The following is a 24,536-nucleotide window of genomic DNA, read 5'->3' as shown; positions in this document are numbered from 1 at the left end:
GCTGGCTAGGGGCAGGGGAGAGAGCACAAGGGTAGTGTTGTGGTTCTGCTTAAAAGTGATGTCTTTGTCTCTTAGAGTTAGTCTGACATGCTTGCAGTTGAAGTGATGAGAAGGCTGGGATTTGCTGCATAATAATACAGGAGTGGGCAAGACTACAGAGGAAATGGAAGCGGCCATAAATTGGGAGTTACTGAAGTTGGCTGATGGCATGTGATGTCAATTACACTATGCTCTCTACTAGTTTTAATTTTTCTAAAACAAAAGGTTTTTTTTAATCCCTATTGTGGATCGTTGTGATGGAACTGTTCTGTATCTTGACTATGGGGGGGGAGGGTCACATGAATCTACACAGAGGATAAATTTGCAAAAAACTGCTTCTACACACACACACACATACACGCACACACGCACACATGAGTGCATATAAAACTGACATCTGAATAAGGTCAGCGGGTTATATCAACGTCAATATCCTGGTTGTGGTATTAGGCTATACTTGTGAAAGGTGTTACCATTAGGAGAAATTGGGGGAAGAATATATAAGACCTCTCCACACTATTTCTTAAAACTGTATGTAAATCTACAATTATCTCAAAAAAAAAATGTTAAGTCCCTATAAAAGATTAGAGGAGAAATTAACGTGTTAGAGAGGATGTGGAGAAATTGGAAGCTTGTGGATTGTTGGTGGGAATGTGACATAGTGCAGATGCTGTGGAAAACAGTGAAGTAATGCCTGAAAAAATTAAACATAGAATTACCCTATGATCTAGCAACTCCACTTTCGGGTATATACCCAAATAATTGAAAGCAAGGACTTGAAGAGATACTTCTATGCACATGTTTATGGCAGCATTATTCACAATAGCCAGAGGTGAAAACAATTCACAGGTCTATTGATGGGTGAATGGATAAATAAAATGTGGTAAATTCATACAATGGAATATTATTCAGCCTTAAAAAGGAAGGAAATCCTGACACACATTACAACATGGATGAACCCTGAGGACAGACATTGTACTAACTGAAATAAGCCAGACACAAAAGGGCAAATATGGTATGACTCAACCTCTGTGAGGTCCCTAGAGGAGTTCATAGAGATGGAAAGTAGGATGGTGGGGGCCAGGGGCTGGGGGAGGGGATTGGGGAGTTAGTTTTAACAGAATTTCAGTTTGGGGAGATGAGAAAGTTCTAGAGGTGGATGGTGGAGATGGTTGCACAACCATGGGAAAATACTCAGTGCCACTGAACTGTACATTTAAAAATGGTTAAAATGGCGAATTTTATGTTATGTATTTTACAACAATTTTAAAAAAGATAAGTGGAAAACAGTTTCATTGATGTTTCAGAAAAGTTAAAAATGAGGGTGCCTGGGTGGCTCAGTCATTAAGCGTCTGCCTTCAGCTCAGGTCGTGGTCCCGGGGTCCAGGGATCGAGCCCCGCATGGGGCTCCCTGCTCAGCGAGGAGCCTGCTTCTCCCTCTCCCTTTGCCCCTCCCCCCCACTCATGCTCACTCTCTCTCTCTAATAAATAAATAGTCTTTTAAAAAAATAATGGAATACTACTCAGCCTTCAAAAAAGTGAAATCTTGCCGTTTGCAATGACATGGACGGAACTAGAGGGTATTATGCTAAGTGAAATAAGTCAATCAGAGAAAGACAATTATCATACAATCTCACTCATTGTGGAATTTAAGAAACAAAACAGAGGCTCATGGGGAAGAGAGGAAAAAATAAAACAAGATGAAATCAGAGAGGGAGACAAGCCATAAGAGACTCTTAATCATAGCAAACAAAATGAGGGTTGTTGGAGGGAGGTGGGTGGGGTATGGGGTAACAGGGTGATGGACATTAAGGAGGGCTTGTGATGTAATGAGGACTGGGTATTATATAAGACTGATGAATCACTGACCTCTACCTCTGAAACCAATAATGCATTATATATTAATTATATATTGATTTATATATAATTAATTAATATATACTTAATTCAATTAATATAGATTTAATTCAATTATAATTTAAATTAAAATTAAATTTAAAAAATAAAATGAAAGGCAAAAACGGGTTATAATCAGATGTCGACAGATTACCTTATTCTCTGTCCAGAATAATATAATCAAGGCAGAGGGAAAGCCATTGACAGATTCTTTTAGGTGCCCTTGTTTCCATTTCAGTGCCATCAAAAAATCCCAGGCAGTGCTCTTCCAGACCGTGGTGACATCCCCGACATGGGAGTCCCTAAGACTGTGAGAAATCAATCACCAAATGATGAACCAATACCTGTCGTGCCAGCCACACAGGGGGGATCACCAGGCTCTGATAACATATAATGGCAGCCCAAACGACTGGTTCACCTCTACATATCCTTCAGATCCTAGCTCCAGCATTCTTTTCTCAAGGAAGTCTTCCCTGATTCCCTGGGCTAGATGGTGCTTCTCTATGTCCCAGTTTGCCCAAGATAGTCCCAGTTTTTGCCAGTTGCCCAGGCATAATTATTAACAGCACTCACTTTCAGTTTCCAAAGGGTCTAGATTTAGATGGTAAATCAAATGGTCATCCATTCATTATAGACCCTTCTAGCAACTGTGACTAATTCATTGTATAATGCTGTCTCTCCAGTTGTGGTGTAAAGCTCCTGGAGGGCAGGGACATGCCTGCCCGGTTCACTGTCACAGCCACACTGTCTTTATGTTTATCATGAGCTCAATAACATTGCTTGGAAGAATGAACGTTTCCATTGTTGGGTGTCTGTGGTGGCCACAGAGCTGCCCCTTTAAGGCTCCCTGCTGGGATGCAAGCCATTGGCTGACTGCCTCCAGCTGCTGCCCCAGTTGGCTCCCAACCACTGAGCACAATGGGGGTACCAGAGCTGGGCCTTCCCTCCCAATGGAGACCCCTCTAACAGCCAGTCTTTGTCCTGGGGCTCCCCATCTGCCTGGCCTCGGCTTTCTCAGCACCACTCCATCCGAGGCTCTTCTCGCTCAGCTTTCAAGGGTGTCCAACTGCACTTGGACCTGAGGCTCTCCTGTCTCCTTCTACTCCTCATCCCCTTGATTATTCCTCACAAGTGGCTCCCCCCCACCAAATCCCTTGCACGCCTCTTGTCTTGGGGTCCGCTTCTCAGAGGACCTGGACTGGTGTCCAATCTCAGTAAGACTGTGAAGTGGGAGCCTGGATCTGAGGCTCTTCTTCCAGCAAGACACCCCCCTTCCTCTGGAAGGAGGGGAGCCCCTGCCTAGCATACTTTCTCATTGCTCATGTTGGGCACTGGGGAATACAATCTCTGGCCAGTGCTCTTGTGCTTCCACAGATTTTTCTTTGCTGTTTCTCCACATTTTTCTTTGCTGTTTCTCCACTTACTCTTGGACAATTAGCTCAAGAAAATATCTCCCTCCCTCTCTCTCCCTCTCCCTCTCTCTCCCTTTCTCCCTCTCCCTCTGCCTCCTTCCCTCTCTCTCTTCCTCTCTCTCCATCCCTCTCTCCCTCCCTCTTCCTCTCTCTTTCTCTTCTTCTCTCTTGGTCTCAGCCTTTGAGAGCTTCTCTCCAACTCTTACTTTCTTTAACTCCCTCTTCCAAAAATCAAGCTTTGTGAACATGAGTTTTTCCCGTGACATAAGCTAAATCAAAAACAAGTTAAGAGTAAGATAAGAAGAAACGTACAACTTGTGAGGCCCTTGAAAGTGTGCAGACATTGTCTTCAGCATCTTCACAAATGTCTCGTCTCCTCTAATTCTGCTTTCCTCCAGCTGCAATATTCAAGATCAATTAAATAGATAAGGGGCATTGATTAAATGGCTCTAGCTCCAGCAGTACACAAGCTTGGCTGCACATTAGAATCCCCTGGAAGCTTCTTAAAAACAGTAATGCCCAGGCCCCACTGCCAAATGATTAAAATGCTGATGCCCAGGCCCCACTCCAGAAGGTTCAGGATCTCATAGTTTGGAGGTGGAGCCTGGGCATCAGCTTCCTGAGTGGTAGAATGTGCCACCAGGGTTAAGTACCACGGATACAGAAAGTTTCCCACGTGCATTAGTTAATTCTGTCAAGCGAGTGCTGCTGTCTCACTTCACAGATGAGGAGACTGGGGGTTGGGGACCTGGAGGGAAGTAGAATCCAGAGGTCCCAGGTCTGTGCCTGCTGCTGGGCAGGGGGAGCTGAAGCAGACACGGGAAGAGCCAGCAACTTCCCTTTTTCCTTCCCCCAGTCCACCTGCACCCAAGCAATTTGCCAGCTGTCATTTATGGTGTCAATCTTCACAGTAAGACTTGAGGCCCTGTGGTTGTGGAGTTTTTTTTATGCAAACATCCTGTAATGGTTATCCCCTTACTGCCACCTCAGGGGTCAGAGTCTTACTGTCATGGATTTGATTCTAGAGCCCAGCACAGTGCTTGGCCAAAAGTCAATGCTTTAAAAATGTTTGTTGAAAGACTGTTTTGGAAATATGTTGGATGGGATGAATGGATAGATAAACAGACAGGTGGACAGACGTGAATGGATGGTGATAAGCAGATAAATGGATATGAGCGAATGGATAGGTAGTAGACTGGATGGATAGATGGATGATTGGATGGGTAGGTGAATGCAAGAATAAATTGGTCTACACCCTGCCTCATGTCCCAGAGAATTTGAGATACTCAAAAGGATTCAAGATACTTAGGGTAAAATTAAAAACTAAAATTTTAGCACAGTCTCTCTGCCTGGCTTCACTCTAGGCAATAGAATACATCTGTGAACAAGAGACAAAGATTCTTCCCCTTGTGACCCTTCCATTTTAGCAGCATGAAACAGACAATAGACAATAAACATAACAAATGAGTAAATTATATAGAGTATGTTAGAGAGCTAAGAGCTATTGATGAGAGAAAAGAGCAGAGAAAGAGAGGTTGGAAAAGATTGGAAAAGCCAAAGAGACAGGGATGGGATGCCATCCTAAACAGAGAGATGAGGGAAGGACTCATGTAGAAGGTAACCTCTGAGCAAAGACCTGAATGAGGTAAGGAAGGGAGCTCTGAAGGGATCTAGGGGGAGAGCATTCCAGGTGGGGGAGAGGGCCTGTGCAAAGGTTTTGGGTGGGAGTGTGCCTCTGTGTTTAAGGGAAGATATCAGAGGCCAAGCACCTGGAGCAAAGTGAGTGGAGGGGAGAGTAGGGGGTCAGAGGTCACGGGGTGTCCAGGTCACAGAGGACCTTGTAGGTGATGCTGAGAACTTTGGTATTTTTGCTGAGGGACATGGGAGCCACAGGAGGGTGTTGAGCAGAGGAGGGATATGACCTGGCTTAGATTTTAAAAGGATCCCTCGGAAAACTCTTATAGATCAGTAGACCATAGGAGGTTGAAATCGAAGCAGAAAGAGCTATGAGAATTCCTCTGCCTAAGGGGATGGTGGCTCACACCAGAGTGGGGGCAGTAGAAGGGATGAGAGGTGGTCAGAGACTGGGTATATTCTGAAGGTGGATCCAGCAGGATTTCATGGCAATTTGCATATGGGTGTCTGAGGAAGAGAGGAAGCAGGTCTCATGCTGGGGTTTTGGGCCTGAGTAACGGCAAACAAGGAGTTGCCACCCACCTAAATGGGGAGAGCTGGGGTCAGGTCAAGGTTTTGGAAGGGGGCACAATCAGGAGCTGAGTTTTGGACACGAAGGGTTTGGATGTGCTTTGGGTATCTGATGGAGATGTCAAACAGGCAGTCACCGTGGTTGGAATTCAAGAGCGGTCTAGGCTGGCGACATAAACGTGGGTCACTTACATGTAAATGGGTTTGAAAGCAATGACTTGGGCGAGGTTAACAAGACAGTGATACAGACGGAGAAGAGAAAAGGATCAAAGACCGAGCCCCAGGTCTTCTCAGCATCAAGAGGTTGGAGAGAGAAGAGAACCATTGAAGGAGAAGGAGGAGAGACCAGTGAGGTACGGGGACAACTGGGGGAGCACAGGGTCCCAGAAATCAGATGAGAGAGAAAGGAACAGTCAACTGTGCTAACCCACGTGGGAGATGAGAACTGAGAAATGAGCATGGATTTTGCCATGAGGAGGCCACTAGCCGCCTTAACAAAAGGGGCACCCATAGAGCAGCAGGAGTGGCCCTCTGGTCAGGATGGGTTTACAAAGAATGGGAGGGAGGCATCGGAAGGGTCGAGGACGGACAGTTCCTTTGAGGAGTTTTGTTGCACATCAGAGTGTGGCAGTTTGTTGCTCGGTGGCCCCCAGGGACCTTGTCTCCTGGTATTCAAGTCTTTGTATAGTCCCTTCCCTTGGATCTTGGCTGTCCCTGGGACCGACTTTACATCATAAAATGTGGCGGAAGCCACACTGTGCCAGTTCCAGGCCTAATTCTTAAGAGGGCCTGGCAGCTTCTGCACTGCTGGAACCCAGGCAGGATGCTGTAAGAGGCCCAAGCCACAGGGCAGGCCATGTGGAGGGGAAAAGGGGGGCCCTGCACTCAACAGGCCAAACCAGGCTCCAGCCACCAGCCGGCACCCACCACAGGCCTTCCGACATCCCAGCCCAGGGGAGCCTCCAGAAGCCTCCAGCCCCAGCTGATGCCACATGAAGCAGAAGAGCTGCCTGGCGGAGCCCTGCCACCCCACAGCATGGAGACATAAGAAACTGGTTGTTGTGTGAAAGCCATTAAGTTCGGGATGGATGGCTCTACAGCAGTAACTAATCCAAACAAGGAAACGTGGAGGGATCGTCAAGGGGGAAGAGGAGTCAAGATTTTTTTTTTTAGTAGTGATGACATCACTCTTTTTTTATTGAATTACAGTTGACATGCAGTATTATATTGGTTTGAAGTGTACAAGATAGTGATTGGATATTTTTATACATTACAAAATGATCACCAGCATAGGTCTGGTTACCACCTGTCACCATCAAAGTCATTACAATATTATTGACTATATTCCCTATGCTGTACATTATATCCCTGTTAGTTAGTGATTTTATAAATAGACTTTTGTACCTCTTAATCCCCATCACCTATTTCACCCATCACCCCCCTCCTCCTCCCCCAGGGCCTTGTTCCTTCTCTGTAACTGTAAGTCTATTCCTGTTTTGTTTTGTTTGTGGTGTTTCTTAGATTCCACATATAAGTAAAATCATACCATATTTGTCTTTTACCCTCTGACACAATTCACTAAGCATACTCCCACTTGTTTATTTATTTATTTTTTCCCTTGCATGAGGAGACAGATCCAAAAGAATGTTGCTAAGACTGATGTCAAGAAGATTACTGCCTATGTTTTCTGCTAGGAATTTTATGGTTTCGGGTGTTACATTCCAGTCTTTAGTCCATTTTGAGTTTATTTTTGCATATGGTGTAAGAAAGTGGGTCAGTTTTACTTTTTTGCACATAGCTGCCCAGATTTTTGTTGTTGTTTTAAAGATGGGAGAAATTAATGGCATGTTTGTGTGCTGATGAGAATGATCCAGAAGAGATTAAAAATGATGCTGTGGATCGACATGGATGGAACTGGAGGGGATTATGCTAAGTGAAATAAGTCAAGCAGAGAAAGACAATTATGATATGGTTTCACTCATATGTGGAATGTAAGAAATAGCACAGAGGATCATAGGGGAAGGGAGGGAAAACTGAATGGGAAGAAATCAGAGAGGGAGACAAACCATGAGAGACTCTGGACTTTGGGAACCAAACTGAGGGTTACAGAAGGGAGGGGGTGGGGGGATGGGGTAACCAGGTGATGGGTATTAAGGAGGGCAAGTGTGGTAATGAGCACTGGGTGTTATACACACCTAATGAATCGTTGAACACTACATCAAAACTAATGATGTACTATATGCTGGCTAAATGAACCTAATAATTTTTAAAAAATCCTATGTGGGGGGAAATAAAACAACAGCAAAATAAGTAAAAAAAATAAATAAAATTTAAAAAAATAAATAAAAATGATGCTGTGGAAAAAGAGGGCAGATGAAGGGGGCTGGGGTCCAGTGCACAAGGACAGGTACAGGAGCTCATGGGTCGTTCACCTGTGGCAGCAAGTAGGAAGCCTGAGTACGTGGGAGGGTCAGTGTATGGTGGGTATGTGGACATCCTGACTGCTTCGATTTTGTCAGTGAATAAGCAGTGGAGAGTGTGGGTGGGGGGCGGGCCACTAAGGGTTTAGGGGAGCAGAGGAATGGAACAGTGGTCTAACAGAGCTGGAGAGCCAATGGGTAGGTAGGTAGAGCCTAATTGCCAGGCAGTACCAAGGACTCTCTTGACGTTCAAGGTCACACATTTTAAAGCGAGCACAGCCAGAGTGGTTGTTCAGCTACAGCTGCATGGGGGTGGACGCAGCGCTGGCTGAGAGTGGACATGACCAGAGTTGTAGGTTTGCTGAGCGAGCATGGAAAACACAAATCATAAATGAAGAAATAAAGACCTGGGGAAGGCATTTCCGATTAAGAGCTCAAGACCAGAGGCAAAATTAGAAAGCAGACCATGGAAGGGGTGGGGGAGGGAGGAAGGAAGGAAAAGAGAGAGAAAAGAAAGAAGGAGTATGTTCATGTTTTAGATTGGTATTATTAGACAATTGCACTTGAATGTGGATGAGGTTCAGATCCTGTCCAGAGAACACATTTAGATGGAAAGGGCAAGGGCGAGCAGGGAGCCAGGTGCCAGGAGCCTGAGACAGACAAGGAGGTGACCGCTGAAGCCCTAGCCAGCCCCTGCTCACCGCAGTCCCCACCCTGCTCCAAGACAAACTTGTCTTCTGTTTAATTTGGTTTCAGTTCTATTCAATGTAGGATGGAGCTTCCTGTTACGCTCCCTCCCCAAACCTCCCCTTCGCAGCTCATTAGGGACTGCACCCCAAGAGACTTCTCTCCCCAGAACATCCCTAACAGCCAAATCCAGCAGGGAGAAGTATTTCCAGCAGCTGGGCAGCAGGCAAGCCGGCTTCTGGCTTCCAGTCCTGGAAAGTAAGCTGGTCAACCACACACAGCTGGGACCTCACTGACCTCTCGCCAGAAGCACATCTCAGAATTCTGGGAAGAGAACCAGACCTCATCAGAAGATGGGGCCGGGGGCGGGGGGCGCGCGGGGCAGCGGAATCTGCCTCCCAACACCTAGGGCTGACTCAGGCTGTCACACACCCCAGAGACTCAGGTGAGTCCACCCAGCGGGCCTGCACGTCCAAGTCCAAGCGCGTCACTGCACATGCGTGAGTGAGGTTCCTTCCCCTCGCCCCGCACTCTTCCCCTCCCCCTTCGCCACACAAACCCCCAGCTCCTCCCTGACCTGTTGCTGCTCAACCCATGACCTATTTTGGAGTTCCCCACTGCCATCTCTTTACTCTTTCCCGTGACACAGTGAGTGATTTTTGCCCAGCGTGGAGGCGGAGTGAGTTGGGAAATTGTGAAGAGTTTCAGTCTGGCTGAGTCACTGAAGAAAGAGGGTAAAGAGAGCTGTCTAAGCCAAATGCTGCTGCTTCCGTGTGGGTCTTCTCTCTTGACTATAGCCATTGAGAGGTTGTTGACGAGGGGAGACCCATGATGGGATTCTTACTTAAGGCAAGTCACTCTGCTCCTGCGCTGATGGAGGGGAGAATGGACTGGAAGAAGCAAGCCGGGAGGTCTATAGGCAACTATGGAGCGATTGAAATCCTTCAGGTAACCTGGGCCTAGACTAGGGTGTGGGGGGAGGAGAGAGAACAGGAGGTGAGGGCTATGGGGGCAAATTAGCTGGTGGCCTGAGGGGGCGCTGGAGTTTTCCGCTTGAGAGGCTGGGTGATTGTAGGTATTGTTCATGGAGACAAGCAGCTCAAGAGGGAAGGGACCATGTTATCGTTAGACTTATGCCCTGAGTGCCTGGCACGTGGGGCACTCGCTGTAAAGGTACTGAGGTACTAGCATGTCCTCTTGGGTGAGAACTCTGAGGAACCATTTGCTTCCACAATGGGAGAGTGTTCGGTGCTGTGGCACCAGGGGTAAGGTCCCTACCAGCTCAGAAGAGCCTTACCTATCAGAGAATGGGAGGAAAGAAAAAGGCGAATTATTTGGAAATAACTTGCAAATCATATATCCGGTATGGGTCTAGTATCTAGATTCTATATAGAATTCTAAACAATAGAATTCAAAACAATACTAAAAAGCAAACAACTCAACTAAAAAATGGACAAGGGATCTGAATAGACATTTTTCCAAAGAAGTTATACAAATGGCTAATAAGCATATGAAAAGATGCTCAATATCATTAGTCATTGGGGAAATGCAAATCAAAACCACAATGAGATACCATTTCACACTCACTAGGATGGCTATATAAAACACAAGACAACAAGTGTTGTCAAGGATCTGGAGAATTTGGAACCCTCAAACATTGCGGATGGGAGGGTAAAATGGTGCAGCCGCTCTGGAAAGCAGTTTGATGGTTCCTCAAAAGTTAAACATAGAATTACCATATGATCCAGCTGTTCCATTTCCAGATGTATACACAAGAGAACAAAAAACATATAGTCACGTAAAAACTTGTACAAGAATGTTCATAGCAGCATTATTCATAACAGCCAAAAAGAGGTAACAACCCAGTGTCCATCAACTAATGAATGGATACACAAAAATGTGGAATATCCCTACAATGGAATATTATTCAGCCTTAAAAAGGAATGAAGTAATGTTACAACACAGATAAACCCTGAAAGCCATAGATAAAATCATGCTAAGTGAAAGAAGACAGTCACATTAGGCAGCATGTGGTAGAGTTGATTCCATTTATACGAAAGTGCAGAACAGGGAAATCTGGAGACAGAAAGTAGATTAGTGGTTGCCAAGGAATGGGGAAGGGGGAATGGGGAGATTGGAGTTGTTTTTTGAGGTAATGGTAGAGAGTGGTGATGGTTGCAAAATACTGTGAATATAAAACCACCCAAGAAGCAAAATAAGCTCTTCTTCCCACTTTAGGCACAGTGGTTGACTTTGGCCCCAGCTCTAAGATCTCTCACTGCACAACCCTCCTGCTGCAATTGCACCTAACACTCGAATTCCTTTAGCCAAGCCTCTTCCACACACCCACACTTGCTCATTCTTTCCACTCCGGCTATGTTCCCTTTTTGTCTTCACACCCCCCAGGAACCTCCAGGGGGCTCACCCTGCCCCTTTAGGGCCCTTTAGGCCCTCCATGCACCATCCTCTCCACCAGGCCACCCCCCCCATTTCAGAACCCTGCTCCTTGCTCACCTCTTCCTAGAACCTCCCTTAGAGGAACCCCACTGACAGCCCTGTGCACTTGTAAGGACACCCAATTGCCAGGCTTTAACCTGGGCTCTGCCCCTTAAAGCCTGTGTGACTCTTTGAGAGTCCAGTAACTTTTTCTGAGCCTCAGTGTCCCCATCTGTAAAATGTACATTGCCGTGTGTCTTAGTCTGTTTAGGCTGCTGTGACATACCATGGACTGGGGGACTTAGACTACATAAATTTATTTTCTCACACTTCTGGATACTGGAAGTCTGAGATCAGGGTGCCAGGGTAGTTGGGTTCTGGTGAGCTATCTTCCTGGCTTATAGACAGCCACCTTCTTGCTTGGAAAGAAAGAAAGAGAAGGAGGGGGAGAGAGAGAGGGAGGAGTGGGAAAGAGAGGGAGAGAAGAAGAAGAGGAGAAGAAGGAGAAAGGAGGAAGAGAGGGAGAGAGAGAAAGTTCTCCATGGTGCCTGTTCTTATAAGGCCACTAATCCCATCATGAGGTCCCACCCTCATGACCTCATCTAACCCAAATTACCTCCCAAAGGCTCTACCTCCAAATGCCTACCATATATTGGGGGTTAGGGCTTCAACATATGAATTTGGTTGGGAGAGGGGAGACACATTCAGTCCATAAATCCATGCTTACTTGCCAGGTGGGATTCCATGGAATTCTACAGGTATGAAGCTTTATATATGCAAAGTGCCAGACCCTTATGAAGGGTTATTATTTTTCATCATTACTGTGTAAACATGTGTGTTTCTCAGCAACAGAACACCGAACGCTATTCATAAGCATCTGACCTCCCCTAGTCAGGCGCTCAAGGGCAGGGGATGTGTCTGCTGCTTTTGGAGTGTTCTCTCAACCTCTGATAAACTACCAGAAACCAGAATCCAAAATTTGTCTCTCCTTCCTGGGATCCTAGAGCCGTATTTGGCTTGGGTCATACATATCTGAGTTTCTGATTCTCAGGCCCGACCATAAAGCCCTTAAGTTCAGGGGCTCTGCAGGGAGAGATTTCACTGCCCTACACCTCAGACAAAAATAACAGCACCTATCTCATAGCATGACTGGGAGGGTTCAAACGAGAAACCACGTGGTAAGCTCTCAGTAAATGTCCGTGATAAAGATGAATATGATATATTAGTTACCTTTACTGTATAACAAATCACCCAGAAACTTAGTGACTTGAAACATCAATAATCATGTGTTCTCTCTCATCATTTTAGTGGGTGAAGAATTCAGGAGTACTTTGAATGGGCAGTTCTAGCTCAAGGTCTCTCATAAAGATGAGGCTTTAGTCATCTGAAGGCTTCACTGAGCTAAAGAATCCAGTTCCAAGTGGCTTACTTATATGTTCCCAAGATGGTGCTGGCTGTTGGGATGGGTGGGGGCCTTGGTCCCTCTTTCCACAGAGCTCCCGAGTGTCCTTACAACATGATAGCTGGTTTACCCAATGAACCATCCAGAAGTCCAAGGAGGAGCTGCAACACCTTTTATGAACTAGATTCAAAAGTCACACACTGTCACTCCTGCAGTACATTCTGTGGGTCAGTGCAGGCCAACTGTAATTTAATGTGGGCTACACATAAACATAAATACCAGGGGGTAAGGGTCATTGGGACCCATCTTGGAGACAAACTATCACAGATGATGCCAATATATTCTTCACGTGAGATCAGGTGTCCAACAACTAGAAAGTGGCATAGCCAGGATTTGAATTCAAATCTGTCTAGCTCAGACTCTGAGATCTTAAGCACCACCCTTTGTTGACACCCATTTCCTTCATGCAAGCAATCACTTACTCATTCAGGAAACCTTGCCTAAGCACCTACTGTACTATGAGTGCACCAGATGCTAGCAATGCCCCTGTCCTCCAGGAGACCCAATCTGGACGGTGTGTGGATGGCAGAGCTAGATCCAGCCCCCAAGTCTCCTGATTTCTAGTTCAATCTTCTTTCTGTTCTGAGATGCTTGCATCAGAGGGGAAAAACCACTCAAGCCTTGCAAGTCTTTTGGCAAAAAGAGGTGGATGGGAATTACAGAAAATGAACTGAATGTGGAACCAATAGTCCTAGGTCTAGGTCTGTCTTTGACTGTGATTTGTAGGATGCCTTTGGTAAGTCCCTCCCCCTCTTCTGGGCTCAGCTTTCCCCACTTGCAGCATTGCCTGTAAGGAACTTACCTGTGCAAATAGTTCATTCAGGACCATTTATTACGCACATACTATGGACCACATACTCTTCCAAGTGCTGGGGACACAGAGGCACAAGCCAGAGTTCCTGCCCTCTAGCTGCCCTCCTACATTCAAATGTAAGCTGAGAGACAATAAACAAACCAGCAAAGAAAAAGACCGCTGCAGACAGCCATGAGAACCATGAAGGGTGAAATGATAGGCAGGGGGCACTACTTTGACCAGGGAAGGCTTCTCCAAAGGGCGACAACTGAGTACAGAATGACTGATGGTGAGGTGACCCTGGAAAGATTGGGTGGGGGGGCGGGGGCGTGGAATGAGTGTCCAAGGCAGAAGGACCATCAAGTGCAGAGGCCCCAAGACAGGAAAAAGATTGCTGTGTTTGCCTGCAGCAAGGAGACTAGAGTGGCTGGAGGATAGTGAGCCCAGGGAGGAGGGTGGGACATGAGGACAGAGGGGTGCAAGGGTACATGACAGGGAGACTTGCAGACCTTGGGAAGGTGTGTGGGCTGAATTTTAAGTGGGATGGGAAGCCTCTGAATGAATTTCAATAAAGATGATCCAATGTGCATCAAAGGGGCCCTCTACCTGTTGTGTGGGGAATGGGTTGCTTGTCTCTCTTAACATATCTTTAAAAAGTTTTTATTAACTTTTCTTATTGTGATAAGATATACACAACATAAAATTGACCGTTTTAATCACTTTTAAGAGTACAATTCAGTGGCATTAAGTACATACACAATGTTGTGCAACCATCACCACTATTCATTCCCAGAGCTTTTACATCATTCCTAACAGAAGCTCTGTACCTAAGTAAAGCTTTTCAGTGGAGCCTATGGTCATCAGAACTCTCTCAGCTGAAAGGGACAAAAAGCCCAACTCAAATAGAATTACTCCAAGAAGAGAAGGCATTGGCTCACTAAAGTAAAAAATACAGGTTAGTTTTCAGACATGGCTAGATCTAAAAGCCCAAACAATATCATCAGGCATAGGGCTCTGTTTACTCAAGTGCTGGCTTTATTCTCAGGCAGGCTTTCCCCTTCTTGGTGGCAAAGAGGGCCATCAGCAGCTCTAGGCTTCCATTCCACCAGCTCAGCAACCCCAGAAGAAAAAACCGGATTCTTTGCCAAGAGTTCCAGCAGAATTTCCAGGGCTAACTCTCATTGGATCAATATGGGTCATGTGTCAATCCCTGAACCAATCACTGCCTTCCACCAGAGAGCTGGAACTTGCTGATCGGCCAGGGTCACATGTCCTACAGCTGAGAGGTGGGGTCACCCCCACTTTAGGCACATGGCCTGAGGTTAGGAAGGAGTAAGTTCTCCGTAAGCAAAGCAGGGTTCTGTCATAAGAGAAAGGGGGAGGGGCTCTTGGGTGGCTCAGACGGTTAAGCGTCTGCCTTCAGCTCAGGTCATGATCCCAGCATCCTGGGATCGAGCCCCGCATCGGGCTCCCTGCTCAGCTGGAAGCCTGCTTCTCCCTCTCCTACTCTCCCTGCTTGTGTTCCCTCTCTCTCTGTCTCTATGTCAAATAAATAAAATTTTTAAAAAAAGAGAGAGAGAGAAAGGGGGAAACAGGGGCTGGACAGGCAAAACAACATCTAGCCAACCACTACAACACTTACAGATGTTATCTCCTCTGATCTTTTTCTCAGCAGTTGGCTCCAGCCTGACATGAAAGGCAAGATCCTGATGGTCTCCTTAACTTCCCTCCAATATTATCAGTTGACAAAGCCTTCCTCCTCAGTGTCCCTGGAAGCTCTTCTCTCAACCCTGCCCTAGCTCAGACCACATACCCCCATCTCTTGGATTATTGCAACTCCCTCTACACCACTGTCCTCCCTCCCTCCTGAGGGAGCTTTTTCTAAAGCCCAGATCTGACCACAACTTTTCAGGCCCTTTCCCTTTGAGCTCCCCTCCAGCTTATGAGGCTCTGTCAGATCTGACTGCTGCTTCCATCTGCAGTCTCATCCCCCCACCCTCACCCCCATTCAAGTTCTCTTAGGACTCACCCAGTGCCTTTGCATGCTGTTCCTTTGTGCCTGGAATGCCCTTAGCGACATCTTTTGCTTGACCTTCAGTTCAAGTCCTTTGAAGTTTAGCTGAGCCATCACTTCCTCCAGGAAGCCTTCCTTGGGGACCGCTCCATCTGCACACCTACCCCACACACAGTGTGGTTAGTACCCCTCCTGGGCTATCACAGAGTGCTATGTGTTTACCTCGTCATAGCACTGAGTGTAGCATATTATTTTTGAAATATTAGCCTCTGCGTTTTTTAATTAAAATGAGATTTTTTTAAACCGATTTCCACATAGTAAAATGCACAGATATTAAAATTTTTACCTATCTATGTACCTGTATCACCATCCCAAAGATCAAAGTATAGAATTTTTCTAGCACCTGCTTCCAGTGCCTCTTCTAGGTCAATAATAGTCCCATTCCCCACCCCTCCCCCAGAGGTAACCAATTCTAAAATCGTAGATTAGTCCTGCCAGTTAGAACTTCATATAAGTAGAATTATACAATATTCACTTTTTTTTGCATTTGGTTTCTCTTATTCAAAATAATGATTTTTTTTTCTTCTGTGTTGTTGTGGGCAGCAATTGTTAATCTACATTGATTGCTGTATGGTATCCCAGACAATGAATTTGTTTATTCAAACTCCTGTTTGAGTGGATATTTGGGTTGTTTCCAGTTTGGACTGTTAGGAATAAAGCCGTTATGATTTATGTACAGTTTCTGTGGACGTGTTTTCATTTCTCTCGAAGACATACCTAGGAGTGGAATTTCTGGATCATAAGGCAGATCTATGTTTATTAAAGTTGCCAAGCAGTTTTCCAAAGTGCCTGTTTCATTTTGCGTCTCCACCAGGCATGGAGGGGAGTTCCAGGGGCTCCACATCCCATCCAACACTTGATGTTGTCACTCGTCTTTATTTCAGCCATTCTGACAGGGGCATGGAGGAAGCCCATTGAGTTGTTTTGCATTCTTGCTAATTTCTGTTACCCAGAGGTCTTATCTTAAGCTACTGTCTCAAGGCTACTTTCTTTTTCTGGCCCCGCAGAAAAAAAAAGAAACCAAAATCTTTTCCTGTCTTTTGAGTTTCAAAAGTCTAGGGTCTCAGGAGCAACAGGAAAAGGTTCTTATGTACCAATGACATGATTAATATGGGGAAATGCAGCATATTTAGGAGCAAGGTCCCACCTCTCTGAAACCAGGCAAGAGTTTCCAGATGTGAAAATGTGTTAAGGAAACCGAACTCAGAATTGGAGAAGGGAAGCCATGATCACAGCTTGCACAGTGCAGTGGGAAGAAGGAAGCTTTCTTTTGGGCTGGCCAAGGCAAGCTGTCCTCACCTGCATCTAATGAGAGGCTGCCCCCACTTCAAACTCTCATTGTCTTCCAATGAACTTTTGTTCAAAACAACCCCACCCACTCCCTTTTACCTTCTATAAAGAACATCTCCTCCTTTGTTCTGGAGACTTGCTTATGGTCCGTTAAGTTTGCTTGTCCCGAATTGCAATTCCTCTGCTATTTCTGAATACACTGGATTTTGCTGGCTGAATCATTTACCTTTTTCTTTTCAAACGTTGACAGAGACAAGGGTAGGAAAGAAAGCTGGAGCAGCAGCAAAGGGGGAGATGGATGGTACAAGCCCCTGAGGAAAGGCACACTCGAACTTGTCCCTTCTCTGGACATGGCCCTGAGCTTGGAGAAAGGCCCCAGAATCCCAGATAACTTCAAAGAAGTTGAATGTAGAAAAACCTGTACTCTTCTCCTAAGCAGACTCTGGCAGAAAAATGGCTATGTGTGGCTGGGCAGAAGAACCTCAAATGTCTAATAAAAGAATTCTCTATGCCCCAGGAGCCATGGGAGCCAAGCAACGGTTCCTGTGCACTTGGAAGGACCCCAGAAGGAGCTGAGAGAGGAAATGAGGCTCAGGAAGAAGAGACAAATTAGCAGTGCCCTGTGTGTGCGTGTCCCCCTGCAAGATCCCTAGAACTGACATAATACCCCAGAGAAATAGGAAAAACCCAGTGTAACTGCCATTAAGGACTCCTACCCGAAATGGGAGATCATAGCAGAGACTGAGCTCACGTAACAAAAACTAAAGTTACCTTTCTTGCTTATCTGAGTTCGTGAACTGGAATTGGACCCACTGCTGTACTTTTCACATGATATTATGCCTGTCTCTTTATTTTCCTTCCTTTCCTTAAGATGAACCAACTGGAGGTCAGCAATAAGGTCTGATTTGTCCTGGAATCAGCAACCTCCTGGCCTGGGGCCTGGCACAGAGTAGGAGCTTAATGAAGATTTGTTAAATGTTGATTGTAAGCTCCTTGAGGGAAGAGAGAGAAAGAGAGCTACATAGTTGGGCACCTCCTCTGTATAAAGCCCCGTGCCATGTTATATGCACTGGCCACCATAGGAGGTCAGCTATGATTATTTCATTTTACAGATAAGCATATGACAGTCAACATTTACTGAGCACTCACCATGTGCCAGGCATTGCTCCAAGCATTTTTCATGTATTAACCCATGTTATCCTCACTATAACCCAATGAGGTTAATACTATTATCCTCATATTACAGATGGAGAAACAGAGTAATGAAGTGACTTGCTGGAGATTGTAATAAGATTGGAGTCCAGGCTGCTTGATTCCACCACACATGTGCCCATCTCCAGCCCATTCCAGTGCCCATTTCCAGCCTTGTGCTCATGCTCCCTTCATGGTTTACTCTGCCTGAAACCCTCTTCCTTCTTAATCCCTGCCCATCCCACTGGTGAACTCTTCACACCCTTCACACCTCCTCTGACGTCCTTGATGCTCAAGAGTAGAAATATTCATTCCTCCCTCCCTTTACTCCTTCATTCCCATAGCACTTTATTTTTAGGATTTGTGTAAGTTAGGATTGGGTTTATCTGTATGAAAGAGAAAATCTAAAATAATGGGGTGATAAGCAAAATAACTTTCTCTTTCTTGTAAAAGAAGTATGGAGATAGACAATCCAGGGCTGATATAGCAGCTCCATGGTATTAGTGACTGAGGCTATTTTATTCTCCATCATCTGAGTATGGGACTCCCTTCCCAATGTGACATTATAGGTCAGAATGGCTGCTAAAGTTCCAGCCATTGCATCTACATCCCAAGTAGCAGAAAAAAAGAAAGGAGCATTTGCTTGTTCCTTTTATTTATTTTTATATTTTTTGTAAGTTCCTTTTAAAAAGACTTCTCACTAACCCCCACAACGTTTACCCTTACATCTTATTAGCCAAAATTTAATCACATGACCATACCTTGCTGTAAGAGAGGCTGGGAAATCCAATCTTTTGGTTCGATATTGAAAGAATGGTTATTAAGTGGCCAAGCACAGTCTCTGCCACAGCATTACTTTAGCATTTACCACATCATACCTGGGATGGTTTATTTCGATATTTTTCTCCACAGCTAGAATACCTTGAGGGCAGATTCTTGTCATCTTCCTCCTCATATCCAGTCAAGCACATTTGGAGACACTTGAGTTGGAGGAATAAGTGACTAGGTGTTACCTTTCTTTAGATGCCCCAGGGGCCCCATAGCATGGATCTCTGCTCACAGCAAACCTCCAGTAATTGTTTGATTGAAATGAATTTACATGTTCTTGACCTCAGTTTCCTCATTTTTAAAATGGGCATAAATGACCTCAAAGGTCAATCCCAGTTTAGACATTATCAGAGTCCACTGTATAAAATTTGAAAAATACAGCTAAACATTAAAAAAATGAAAACCCAGCCAGAGATAGAGGCTGTATGTAGCTTTCACTCTTTCACTGTTTCTTCTGCATAAACACATAGACATGTTTTGCATATGAATAGGACCCCACTGTGCACACGTTCTATAACCAGCCATTTTCACTTAAATAACATAGGACCGAACTTCTGCTTCTGCGTTAAGACAAACTAGCTTGTAGAGAGCAATCCTCTCCACATCCAACTAGAAAACCCGGCTAGAACTGTTAAAAAGAACATAAAAATCTGTTAGAAGGCATCAAAGAGCTCTCCAGGAAGCCAAGACCTGAAGGATCAAGATCCCAGAATGAAGAGAAACACATGGAGGTGAGCCCAGCATTCCATGTGCTTTCCCCCCGGAATTTGCCAATTCCTAAGTAACTAGGCGGAGAGACAGAAGCTGAGAAATGGTGAAGCTAAGCAGGGATTTCGGCAGTCGTACAGGGCTGCAGAGCCAAAAATCATTTATGCTGAACCCGTTTCTAGGCTGTGCATGTTCTCCCTTAGCATATATAGACATTCACTGGAGCTCACAGACATTTTCCATACATAGGGTTTTGGCCTTGGGAAGAACTCCAGAGACAGTGTAACAATGTGGCAGCTGAGGCCCAGAGATGCTGAGTGACTTGCCCAGGGCCATACAGCAAATGGGTAGAGCTTCCTGGTACAACCTTCTTGCACTCCCCTGGTCTGCAGCTTTTGCTGCTACTCCCAACCCCAAGCTTCCCATTCCTTTCCACACATCCTAACCAGAGAGAGAGAGAGAGAGATCAATTTAATCTCACTTCTGGTTTGTGATCTTTTAATAAATGAAAGTGCCTCTCTAAAAGGAAACCAAACACAAATCCTTTTATAAAAACTATTGGGCATTTTTCCTAATTACCAAAGTAATAAAAATTTACTAAGGAAATATTAGGAAATACAGATGAGTAAAAACCAAAAGCACCCATCCTCTCCTTCCCACTATGCCTTATACAACTACTGTAAGTTTTTTTTTATACATAGATATACTTTTTCACAAAACTTGCCCTTTTAACTTAATATTCATATCACAACCCATTTTCATATAATTCCATAGTGTCTAAGATGACCTTAGCAGGTCAATTCTATCTATATACCATAGTTTATTTAACCAGTTCCCTATAGTTAAGACATTTGGATTATTTTCAATCTTTTCCTGTTACATGCAATCCTGCAACGGACATCTTTACCTATATGTTGGTGATATTCATGATTATTTTCTCAGGAAAAACTCTTCGAGCATGGAATAATAGACTGAACATTTTTAAAGTCCTCAACATTTGGTTCCACATTGCCCTCCGGGAAGACTGTATGAATTCACGCACCCACCAGCAGTGTGCCCTCCAAACCCAAGCGCTTTACTTAAGTGGGGAAGGAAGGGGTAGGTCTTATTCCAGGTTGATATTTGCCATTCTTGCTCACCTTCCTTTAAATAGATAAGCTTCACAGCTTGCCAGTCTAACTAAATTTAGAGTGGAGAAGTCACACTAATTGCCCAAGGCCAGAAACTTTGGAACTGCATCAGGGCCAAGTTGAAAGGGTCAATTTTGATAATTCTAAATAACATGCTTGCTACTTGGCCCACTTTGGCCCTGAAGGTTGAACATCTGTTCTCACAAACTGAGTAGGAAATAAAACAAGAGAAGGACCATCTTGCCTTCTTTGGGAAGCTATCTGAAAAACGACCATTTGGATTTCTCAGAACCCAGAGTGCAGAGTCCCCAGAGGAAATGGCTGAGTTCATAACATGCTGGGTGGGGAGCTGGACTGGGCACTCTGCCCATGTCTACCCATCCATAGCTTGTTGCACAGTCTGGGAGTCCAACATAAGTGGTATTCATTTCCTCTGGGTCTTAAGGACTTTGTGATATCCTGTGTCCCCTGTGCAAATGCAAAGAAAACTCCTTTGGCTAGTGAGAGATCTCAAATTTCTCAGCTGAGACTTTAACTGGGATTTGTTTCAATTCAAGGGACATGGCTTCTATGACTGGGTTCTGTGGCTGGTCAGCTGGGTCACCTGGTCCATTCCCGTCTCTGGACCTTCTGAGTTTCCCGATGTGAACAAGGAAGCAGTTGGCCTGGATTTGGTGAGCCATGAATCCTGTTTCCCAAGAGGGAGGTCTCAGTTCCTGAGTACCCACCACAGCCAAGTTCTTCACACACGTGAGCGTATTTAATCCTAACAATGGTTCCATGAGAAACCGGACATCTGTGCCTGTCCAGCACCAATGCACCATTATTCTGCTAAGCACGCTGATTTTCTTTTAGGGACCCATCCCCCATGCACTCCTAGTCCCTGTCACTTAGGAGGGGCTGACCCCACTCCCTGACTCTAGTCACAGGCATATAACTCAGGCTTAGTGAATCAGAGCAATTGTGATGGGTTTGGGCTGGACATGTGATGCAATCCAGGCCAATGGAAATCAACCCTGGGATTTTTGCTGGAAATGTTGGGAAGGACGTGATCTCTTTGCTTTGAGATTGCTTAATTGGCCATTTCTGCTTTCCTGTGGACAGACCCAGCCTGCTAATAAAATAGACACAAAAGAAAACGGGAGTCAAGGCACAGAGGGAAACAGATTCATGACAACTTCCTTTGAGCTTCTGGCACAGATTGTCTGAATCCAAAATGTCTTCTGAAATTCTTTAGTTCAGAACACTTTTTGGCTGAACCTGGTTATAATTGGGTTTATGTTTCCTGCCACCAGAAGAATCATCATTAAAATCTTGGATATGACCCAGGTGTTATTATTCTCATTTAACAGATGAGGTCACTGAGGCTCAGAGAAGCAATGTGAGCACTGACTTAACAAGTGGTAGAGCAGATATTTTTCATCTATCCCTTCTTAATCTGCACCTCTAATCTCAGCTCAGGGGCTCAAACAGTCCCCCTTTTCTAACTTCCCTCCACAAAGCACAGAAGTAGGAACAGGCTTGTGGAGGCAAGCCAATCCAGGTTCCAGACCCGGTTCAGCTGTTTCCTAACTGTCTGATCTTGGAATGACTTAACTAGCTGTGTACCCTGAACAAGTCTCTTCCCCAATTTGTGCCTCACTTTTCTCATCTGTAAAATAGGAAGCTAATAGTATCTTGCTCACAGCATTGTTGTGAGGAGTAAGGGTACTCAATTATGTCTAATGCTCTTAGAGCCTGGCACATGGTAAGTATGACAAAGGGCTTACAATTATTTTTCTTTTGCTGCCTGTATGTTATTAGTAAGTTGGTTACCCACCTCCGTCCCACATACCCAGGATGAGGCCTGAGTTAGATATCAGTTCCAAATGCCACAACGAAGCCACACACACCCTGCTCACCAGGGGTGTCAAATAATGTCTGACATGCTGTTTCTAAAATGCTGATATTTCTAAAAATGGTGATCACTATGGGCTTAGTAGGCCCAAAACCAGTCCAGGAAGTGAAACTTTGGAGAGGCATTCCAAATAATCAAGCTTTTGCTGAATTGCAGAAATGAGAGGGAATGGGAGTGGACCCAGCCATTTCCAAGCTCCCCTCAAACTCTTACTCCTATCAGCCCCACAGCTGTAGGGGGTAGATTGCATTTCCCTTAGAGTTTGTAACAGTTGCTCCCCCAAGGGCTAACTCAGTTCCAAAAGGGGTATCAGTCTGGTAAAGTATAAAATATGGAGGCCCTGGAGAATCACCAGGGAATGGAAGGGGGCTTACTGTGGATTCAGAGTGAGTTCTAGTTGGGGGGTGTGCTCATCGACATAGGTCTGGTCAGAGGAACAAACGGGGAATCCCTTGCCTCTTTGATTCATGAATGTCAGAACTGTTACCCAGGATGGTAACATGGATTGTCAGCTATCTTGAACCCAAAGTTTCCTATCTCTGGGCATCACCATCAGCTCTTTAATCCCTAACTTGCAGAAAGGCTCAGTGGTCTATGAGCTACCATTTATGGACTTGGTAAGTCCTTTATGTAAATGACCTCCCAGGGCTTTCCAGCAGCCCCAGTGAGACGAAGATTACAGCACAGTAACTATGATCTTGGACCTTGTAGCCAACTTGCATAGGGTCGATTCCCAGTTCTCCTATATACTAGCTGTGTGACCTTGAGCATGTTACTTAACCTCTCTGTACCTCAGTTTTCTCCTCTGTGAAATAAGAATAATAATTGTTCCCACTTATTTAGGGTGTCTTGAAGATTAAATGAGTAGGCACCTTTAGCACTTAGCACCATGACAGCTGTTTTTATTAACCCTCATTTTGTACATGTAGTCCAGGAGGCCAGAAAGATAGCACATACCACCCACAGCTTGTGAACCTGGGCCTCAAACTAGCTCTGTGTGATCCCACAACTCTCAAGTGGAATTGCCTCCTACTCAGAGGAAGCTAAAAGCCCCACCATGCCCCAAACCCACACCCTACCCGCCCCCCACCCCCAAACGCAGGGTTCTTTCCTCCTCAACACCCTTCTCTCCCTCCGCACTTGAGTGTCTCTTCTGAAGCGCTGAGATAAGATCTGAGGTCATAACTGCTTAGAGGTTCAGATGGAGTTTTCCTGGTACTTAGGAAAGAAAACTTTACCTCTCTTCCCTGGCTTTTGGAACTGAAGGCAGCCAGTAAGAATTCTCAAGCTGCCAGAGTCAGGGGGCAGAGGCTCCTGGGGACCTGCAGAAGAACCCCCCCCCCACCCTTGCAACCTCCCTTGGCCCCAACTCTAGATTCAATCTAGCACAGGATGCTAATTGAAACCCATTGTAATTTTGAAACTTGAGCTCATCTGGAGGGGCTACGGAGAAATAGAGGAGGGGTGTGGCGTTCTAGACCTTGGGGGTCTCTCTAGTTCCCCATGAAACCTCTAGGGTAGGGTCCCTGTCTGTCAGTCTTACTGTTTCTCGGTCTGGCTGGCTCTGTCCGTCTGTTTCTATTTTGGCCTCTCCAACAGGGATAAGTGGAGGTGGGGTATCACTATAGGTCTTTGTCTATCCTTCGGTCCCTGGTTGACTTTGCCAAACATCATTGCCTCTCTGACTTTCCATCTCTCCTTTATCTGGACTTACCTATTTCCGTCTGCCCACCCTCAGGTGAGTGTGGGCGGTGGGGAGTTCTCGCCAGGGTTCTGACCCATTTTTTTTTTTTTTTATTCCGACCCTTCTGTCACTTCTCTCTCCAAACCCAAGAAGCCGCACCGCGGCGCGGAGCCCGAGGCTGGGATGCGCGGCGGGAGGTGGGAGGTGTCGGAGCCCGAGGCACCCCCTCGCGCCCCCTCCCGGCGTGGGAGCGGACCTGGGAGCTCCGAGCCCGAGGCGAGGGCGCTGCAGGCCCGCGGGCCTGGGTCTCCGCCTCCTTCCCCCCGGCTGGCCCCCCTCGGCGCGGCTCCTCCTCCGGAGCCCCGCCTCCGCAGTCCGCTCCTT

General features: G+C 45.7%; 1 long non-coding RNA gene across 1 annotated transcript; it reads right to left on the bottom strand.

The window, feature by feature from the left end:
* Positions 1-2,158: 2,158 nt before the first annotated feature.
* LOC118527830 (uncharacterized) lies at positions 2,159-15,474 on the bottom strand. Its single transcript, XR_004913279.2, has 3 exons — positions 15,380-15,474; positions 3,660-3,745; positions 2,159-2,243 (listed from the first exon to the last, which is right to left on the bottom strand). It is a non-coding gene; the product is annotated as an uncharacterized LOC118527830 (long non-coding RNA).
* Positions 15,475-24,536: the final 9,062 nt, after the last annotated feature.

This window comes from Halichoerus grypus, chromosome 1 (genome assembly GCF_964656455.1).
Source record: "Halichoerus grypus chromosome 1, mHalGry1.hap1.1, whole genome shotgun sequence".
Taxonomy (NCBI): Eukaryota; Metazoa; Chordata; class Mammalia; order Carnivora; family Phocidae; genus Halichoerus; species Halichoerus grypus.
Note: the sequence above shows the minus strand (reverse complement) of the source record. Positions and strands in the feature narration are given on the sequence as shown.